Source organism: Rissa tridactyla, chromosome 8 (assembly GCF_028500815.1).
Source record: "Rissa tridactyla isolate bRisTri1 chromosome 8, bRisTri1.patW.cur.20221130, whole genome shotgun sequence".
NCBI lineage: Eukaryota > Metazoa > Chordata > Aves > Charadriiformes > Laridae > Rissa > Rissa tridactyla.
Genome location: NC_071473.1, coordinates 51,823,525 through 51,831,484, shown reverse-complemented (window position 1 = coordinate 51,831,484; position 7,960 = coordinate 51,823,525). Strand labels below are relative to the sequence as shown.

The window sequence follows — 7,960 nt, the reverse complement described above, 5'->3', positions numbered from 1 at the left end:
GATTTTCTCATCAGCTCTTCCAGCGCCCGGTCTGCCTGGCCTCGCTGTTCAGCATCTCCTGCTTGTCCGCCTGCTCTCCTGGGGTGGGAACCACACGTGTGGTGAGGACCATTTCTGATGCCCAGCACAAGAAGGCATTGCATCACCTAGTGCATCATCCACCTGGGGATCTACTCGTTTCCTCATTTGAGGCACACTGTGGCAGGACTTATGCTTCTGTTTATTTATACTGTTATTCTTACAGGTTATAGGTGGTGCCTTTTTTTTTCTTCCCACATTGCTAGTGCAATTGTTAAATGTTTGAAAGCTGCTGGGCACGTCTGAGGGATGTGTCCTACTCTGTCTCTCAGGAAGTGATAACTTTCCTCTAGCTTTTTAGCAATGATGCAATAAATTATTACCCCACCATAGAATTTAATTGCACAGTTAAATACATCATTTACAAGGCTTTTAGCATGCCCTGCTAAGTTCTTCAGTTTTTCATCTAATCTCTGTGGGCCGTCGTTACATTTTCAGAGACCTGCATGGGTTTCATTCCTGTTAAACGTATCGGTAAATCACAGCAGGAGAAAAAACCTGACACGTTTCCCTAGAAATTTTTGCTGCAGCCTGGGCTCCTAACCTTGCGGCTTTGCGTTCAATAGGTCAGCCGATACGCCATTTGTCATTGCTCTTTAATTACCATGGAACCTCTAATCCAGGCCACAAATTCCTCCCTGCCCATACTTCTTTTTACTTCAGAAATGCGTATCTAATAGCAACCAAGGACTTTTCCTATTTTCTCACTTGGAATCTGTTTTGGGAGCTTGGAATTGCTATCTAACTGAATCAGTAACATCTGTGACTGCGGGGCAGCTTGAGTGGGAATAGTTAGAGGGTTAGACAGATTTCCTGCATTTTAAGGCTCTTTTCCTCTGAAGAGACTGCTTTGGGACAATCCGATTGCATTTAATGCTACTTCTTTCCTTTTTCTTTTTTTTGTTGTTGTTGTTGTTTAACCCCATCTTTTTCCCCCCCTTCCTTCCTCTCCCCCTTCCCTCCAAGTTGTTCAGGTTTAAGAAGTAAAAATTATTTTAAGGAACGACGCCAGCATTTTGAAAAGTTTCAGTTTCAAACACATGAAAAGGAAAAGTCTGAAGGGATTCCTAGAACTGTATTGCAGCTTGCAGGTATGGCTTTGATTTTCCTTTTGGCAGGCTTTTGCCATTCACTCTTTCATTGCCCTTCCAAGAAACACTGCTGGGTGCCTAAAGACCGGTGCGCTTCTTACACTTGGCAGGAGAAGATAACAGTAATGCTACAGTTTGTGCTTTGAAAGATTAAAAGCAACATTTATTCCTTACAGTACTTTCAAACTTCCTCAAGTTAATTTAAAAACCATTTTAGAGAATGCTTAACTCCTAATGCTGGATTTTTTTTTTTTATTTTTTTTTTTTAAATTCTGCACACCCCATACCTGTTATTTAAACCAAATAAGAGGTGGATTAAAGTCAGCTTAATTCTTTAAAGTGCATTAACTGCTTTGAGCAGTCCTTTCCCTCCGTTGGAAGGAATACCTTGTGCCTCCATGACTGGTCTCTTTATGATATCTCTGTAAAAGTTCTGGCAAGAAGTGACCATACTTTGAGAGCAAATTTCCATTTTTCAGAAACTCTTTGCTCCTACCTCCCCTTTTTGATGGTAACCGACCTCGCCACTAGTCAAGTATACAACAAAAGTGTTCCTTCCCCCCGCCTTGTGGGGCGGCTGATAAATTATTCATACGACTAATGAGGATTTTGAATTTTCAGGCAAACTGCGATGGCATTTTTAAAGGCTTGCATCACTTCGGCAACATTTCTCCCACACCTGCACGCTTCAGGCAATCAGGTGTTTAAAATTACCGACGCAGAGCTTTGCCCCCTCTCCTCCTGCAAGTGCTTTGCTCAACAAGGGAGTCCTGTGGCTATTTTGTCTGTTTGTCTGCGTGAGGTTTTTTTCTGTGCTAATTAGCGTGAGGGGAAAGGGGAATCCGAGAAGGCTGCGTTAATTAGCAAAAGGGATCACATACCTTGCCTTATATTAATTTTGAAATGACAAGTCACAGGTGCACGTCTAGTGGTGTTTGAATGTGTGTTAGCATTTAAGGTCCTTTCATATTTTTTCTTCTTTCCTATGGATTGATCTTACTTTAGTGGGAGCGTATCAGAAAAAAAATATCTCAAAGTAAGGAAGCTCCTGCTGAAGTGAAGAGTTACATGATGTGAAAGGGCTGATTATGTTTATATTACATGCTCTCCTGTGAAAAACCCAAGCCCCCCAGCTAGTAGGGGAAGAAAGGTCACTGGAACTGAAGAAACAACTGACTCAGTGTCTTAATTCTGAAGGAAATGAGCCCTTTGGAGATGAGAGGGATTTTCTGATCTAGTTCAGTGGAAGGCATGCAACTATGAAAATAAGCTTTTCCTGTTATGTTGGAGAATAAAGCAGCGAATCAGAAGGACTGGGGGTTGAAAGGCAAAAAAAAAAAAAAAATCACATTTAGTTTTGCTTTTACCTTTAAATGCTCCACAGATGATTGGCAATGCTGTTTCATTCTCCCAGATTATTATCCACAGCATCCTTAAGAAAAAATAAAGAGTGAGAGGTTAAGAATAAATGAAATCCTTGTTGTATGTGGTAGCCAGACTTCCATGGCTTGGCTGTAAAGAGCCTTACCATCACTGATGGCCTTGGGTCCTGAGATTTTCATATCTCCTTTTGTACCCACCACACATGAGCATTTGAATGCAAAGGAGATGGTAGCCAAGGCCTACTGTCTGGAAAGGCCTATAGAGGGAATTTAGCACATAAGTATTGCACTTTGAATGTGGGCCTGAGCCTACATTTGAGCCCAAACTTGCCTTCAGCCCACACTGTGGAGCTGAGTTTGCAGTGGCTTTTGCTGAATGTGTGAATTAGAGCTTCCGTCACTGCTGGCTCATACCTCGGGGAACATCCTAGATGGGTTGGCAGGCTTTACCTTCCTAGGATTCTTCTGTCTGTCCTGCTTGCCCTGATAGGTATGTCTCAAGTGCGCAAAACCCTTCCCATATATCACTCACCACAAGGGAAAGTATGACCTAAGGGGAGCATGAAGCAGGGATGCTTACCGCAGCAGGGTGTATTTCTACAGCTAAGTTATAGATGGTAAATTCAGTTTGGCTATAAACAGCAAAAAAGAGTCTTAAACTTAGCTTGTTCCCTTACTTGGCATTAGGGGGTTACTGTGGACATAGTCTTTGTGGTCATGGATAGGTACACAGGAATGCACGTGTAGTGGTTGCCAGTCTTTATCATCGGTAGTTTTGGTGAAGGCCGTGACAGCTCTTGTGAGGTTGCCAAGGGTTTAGAAATGTGCTGAGGAATCTAAATCCTCATATAAACTGCAAAGGCCTTGTGAAGTATGAGTACTGTAAATCTTGACAGATTATTAGTCACTTGAAACATATATTCTTGAGAGCTTTGGTGCGTATGGCAGTCATTCAGTCATTCTTGGCCAATAGTTTTGCTCTGAAATAAGGCCGGTTGAGTAACTACAGCTACTTCACACCATAGCAGTAGGCACAGAGCATGCTTAGTGCTACGCTTGCAACAAAAGTGACCGTTTTGAAAAAGCAGATCACCGTGGAAGTTGAGCAGAAATGCAACAGAGGGTTGTTTTTAATGGCTTTTGGGGGAATATTAAGATTTATTCCTGTAAAGACTTACTCAGCATGTTGCACAAACTCCTCTTAGCGCACTAATAAGTCAATGTGTTACCAAATGCTTAGCCATTATAATTACAGCCACATGTTGTCCTTTTTACAAATAGGTCTGGCTTAATTGCATCATTTTTCAGCAGGATTTATGTGGTCCTGTTTAATCTAAAATTAGTACATGCACAAATGAAGCACAAACTATTTTCCATCACTGAACTGTGAAATGTTCTCCAGAATAAAGATATACCAACACGTTCCTAAAAAAATGCAATAAGCAGTCAGGCAACTTTGTGATTTGTGTGTGCATCTGCACCTATACAATTTTGCTAGAAGTGAGAAGAAATATACTAAAATATACATTAGCTGCAAAATGAACAAAAAAGTCAGTTAAATGATCTAAATCAAGCAGTCTTTTTTGATAGTCATTGGTAAAACAAAGGATGGGGGAAATCATAAATCTATCTTGATATTGCTAGCTTTCAGCATTTATTAAATACAGTAAGAGCTAATGTGTTTTATAGATTACATCAATCTATCACATGTAAATAGATGACATTTATAAGATGCTCCATAGGCCAAGATGGTGTTGGCCTAAATTCTAAGTTATTATGACTAATATTCCATATTACCTATGTAGCTCTGAGGGCCCAAGGATATGCATAGGACATAGTTGGCATAAGAGTTTGGGTTACCTGAACCTAGGTCAGATACAACATTTGCAATACCTACCTATTGATCTGAAGTGTGGAACCTGTGCGATTTCCAAGAGCGTTGGAACTTAGACATAAAAAATATAAACGCATGACCAAATCCCAACTGGACCCAAAAGCCTAATGCTGGAAGCAGACGAAATCCTCATTCCATTTGCATCTAATAGGGAAAAGTTACTTTGACTTCAGTAGAGTGGAGATCTTGCCATCCAGAATGAAGATTTACTTACTGCTGCGAGGGAGTCTGCTGATTTTTACTGGGTAAATCAGAAAGCCAAGAAAGGTCCCCATATTGGTTAAGCACTAATATGGAATTGCTAAGGCTTGTTCTGCCTCTAAGCATGGGAGTTTCTCTGGCGTTTTTTTTTTTTTTTTTGCTGGTATCATCTTGGTGAAAATATGCGTAGCTGCAATGTACATAAATGCAGGTTTTGAAAGCTACTTAGTTTTGTGTAGAAAGCAGGAGAAAAGCTCTATTAGTAAAAATATATGAATATTGAAAATAGCCCTTGGTTTAAATTCGGTGTTCCTGATTTTTACAGCTTGAAAGTATTTTCCTTTGTATGTCTCAATGAGCCAAAATTTCAAAGACTTATTTAACGCAGGGCACCTAGTGACCTGTACAGTATGATTTTAGGCATGAGAAACGTGCATCGCTGTGAGTGTGAATGGGTTAACGTACTTACAGGCAGGTCACTGCCATTTCTCTCTGCTTCAGCATGTCACCACAGTAATTCACCCTCTGAAACCTTAAGGCTATATCTGGTAACGTGCTGCAAACTGAAGCTTCAGCTGAGACTTCTCTTAATAGCGCCGGTCCTGAATGAGCAGAGTGGTCCTCGGTGATCCTTACCATCCACGAGATAGATACCTGACTGTTTCTGTGTTTGGCTTAAAGTGATGTTTACGGTGTGTGTTATCCCAAAACAGAAAGATCTGATAAACCAATGGTGGTCGGCTGGACTCATCATTCCCGGCAGGCTTTTAATCTGAATCCTCTGAGATGACAGTTGAGGTGCGCCCAAAATAGGGCCCATGGTTTCTCCACTGGTTCAGGACTGATGCTTGAACCAGGGTACCAACCGTGACCACCTCCCTGCCTTATTCTGCACATTCAGAACTTCTGCTTTTCCCAAGAACATTTATTTTGTAAATTAAAGTCAAGTGCCCAGGCTGAGGGAGTTGTTACCATTTGTAAACCAGGGGCTGAGCACTTACATGGTGTTTCTCACGTAGGCTTTTCCAAATGCACTTTTCTGAAAGCATAGAAGTGCCATTAGCTTGATAAGAGCAAAGAGTCATGCAGAAGTAGGATGAGGGCATCATAAACACACTTGGAAAAAACATACGTGGAAAAGGAGGCACCACTAAATTTTAGAGAACATTTTCCCAAGGAGGCACAAGATCCTCTCTGGATGTGGCACCACTCTCAGTGAATCAGGCTTGGCATAAACTCCTTTCTGTGCAAAGGAGATTTGGACCACTTTGGCCTCTTGTGCAGGACATGTGAATCTTGCACAGAGCAGGAACCGTCCTTGGAGCATGGAGCTTGCGTCTTCCAAAATAATGGCCTACTCAACAAAAGCGAGGGAAGAAGGATGCCCTGCCATGTACTATGTAAGTTAATGATTTACAAGGTTCTGTGATTTTTGGTTACTGCCACATCTGAATGAGCCTTTTTGGTGCTGTTTGGATGGTTTTGAACATCTTCAGGTAAACAGCTTATGACTCCTGATTTTGTTGTAAAGTACTGTTTCTGTTAAGTGTGTTCCTCTCCACGCAGAGCGACCTTAGCCTGTCTGCATGCCAGGGGAGCGATCTCCATCTGTTGAACGCTTGTCAGATGAACTACTGACCTACACTGATCTAACACCCGGCAACACCTGCGAGCTGCTCAACCGTGGCCACCGGGCCACTGAGTGACATGGAGCAAGATGCACCTGCAGCAGCTTGGAAGAAACTGGGTCGCTTTTTTATAGACTTTAAAATAAAATATGAATCACAACTCCTTCTGATAGCGGTAAAGCTGGAAGCAATTTCAAGCCTTACTTAAGCAGAAAGGCTGCTCTTGACTGTTAATTCCCAGAAATGAACACTGAAACGTTAGCCTGTCATCTGCTGACACTTTAACCACACTAAAGGAGGCACCTGGATTTGAAAGATGGAAGCTCTGCTCAGTTTTCTCGAGTTGGATATTCTGGTATTTTTGGTGCGTTTTGAATACGTAGAAGCAGCAAAGCTTGTCTTGGGGAACAGAGGCATCAGCGTGGAGAGGGGACAGATGGTGTACAGTACTGAGACCAAACTACGGTTCGATGTTCCCAAAGTGTGTGGCTTCTGCAAGGTAGGAGCAGTTTTAAATGAGCCGGTGACACAGAAAGTTGGAAAATGAATGCTTGGGTACGGGATTGTTCTGATGCCGAGGGGGATGAGGTGGTCCTCTGCCCTGCCAACCTGCCGAGGGCAGAGCCTTGGGCATGAGAAATCGGTGTGGGGAGAGCTCTTGTCCAGAGGGCTCAGGTCCAGCAGGCTTGAGAGGAGCCGGTGGAGAGATCATTCCTTGCTTTGAAGACTTATTAAGCCATTTTAAACAAAAGTGTGTGTGTTGGTTTAGGTAAGTTCCATGTTTTTCACGGGGAAGGTTTTTTCCCCAACCTGACCTGCTAGTGAGTGACATTCCCTGAATTGTGAGAGTTCATAAACCCTTCAGAAAACTTCTGTTTGATTTTCAGGCTTTTGTTATGGTAATTCGAGATGTTTTTATTTGCCACGTAATTGTTCCTAGTGTAATTGTTTTTGCAATTAGAAAAGAATATAGATTAAATGATAATTATGGTTTTGAATTTACCAGGTTGCAGAAGATTTATCTTTGATTTTTTTTCTTTCAAATTTTCCTATTTAAAATAATTTTTTAAAAAGCCAGAATCTAGGGGGAGTGTTTCTTTATCACTGACTCCTGTAGGCTGTCTGCAGCTAGCCTGGGCTGAGGGTGAGGTTGAAAATTATACTTATATGTTCCTGGAATATAAATTAATCCCTAACTTCTCCAAGTCACATTCATGATATCCTTTTTTATCTTTTCAGAACAAGGGAAGACATCAGTTAAATTGTCACAAATAAACCCTAAACCGTTGTGAAACAGCATCTGATTTTCTGGATTGATCTGAAAAGTATGCTTTCATATTTCAAAAACCTCTCCTTAACCTCTGTTCCACAAATAGCTTTGTGCTGAGATGAAGTGTAGACAAATACACAATAGAACCTAAATATCACTTTCTAATAGGAACTGCTGAGGGGTGTGTGTGCTATATCCTCTCATAGCAACCATAGGCCACATCTCAGATTTGGAGGCTGAATGGATTCTATGCAATGGTTTCCATGGTTGCACAGGGTTTCATGTACCCAATAACGTTAATATTCCAGTCTTTAATAGAATAACTTGTACAAAGGCAGTTTTTTCCTCTTTATTTCCTGTCTTAAATTATTGCTGTGTAAATGATTGAATAAAGTATAACATGAAAGTTATTGTAT

At 41.4% G+C, this 7,960-nt stretch overlaps 1 long non-coding RNA gene across 1 annotated transcript; it reads left to right on the top strand.

Moving 5' to 3' along the window:
• The first annotated feature begins 1,081 nt into the window (after nucleotides 1–1,081).
• On the top strand, nucleotides 1,082–7,739 carry LOC128914188 (uncharacterized). Its single transcript, XR_008468216.1, has 3 exons — nucleotides 1,082–1,169; nucleotides 6,213–6,773; nucleotides 7,514–7,739. It is a non-coding gene; the product is annotated as an uncharacterized LOC128914188 (long non-coding RNA).
• The last annotated feature ends 221 nt before the right edge of the window (nucleotides 7,740–7,960 follow it).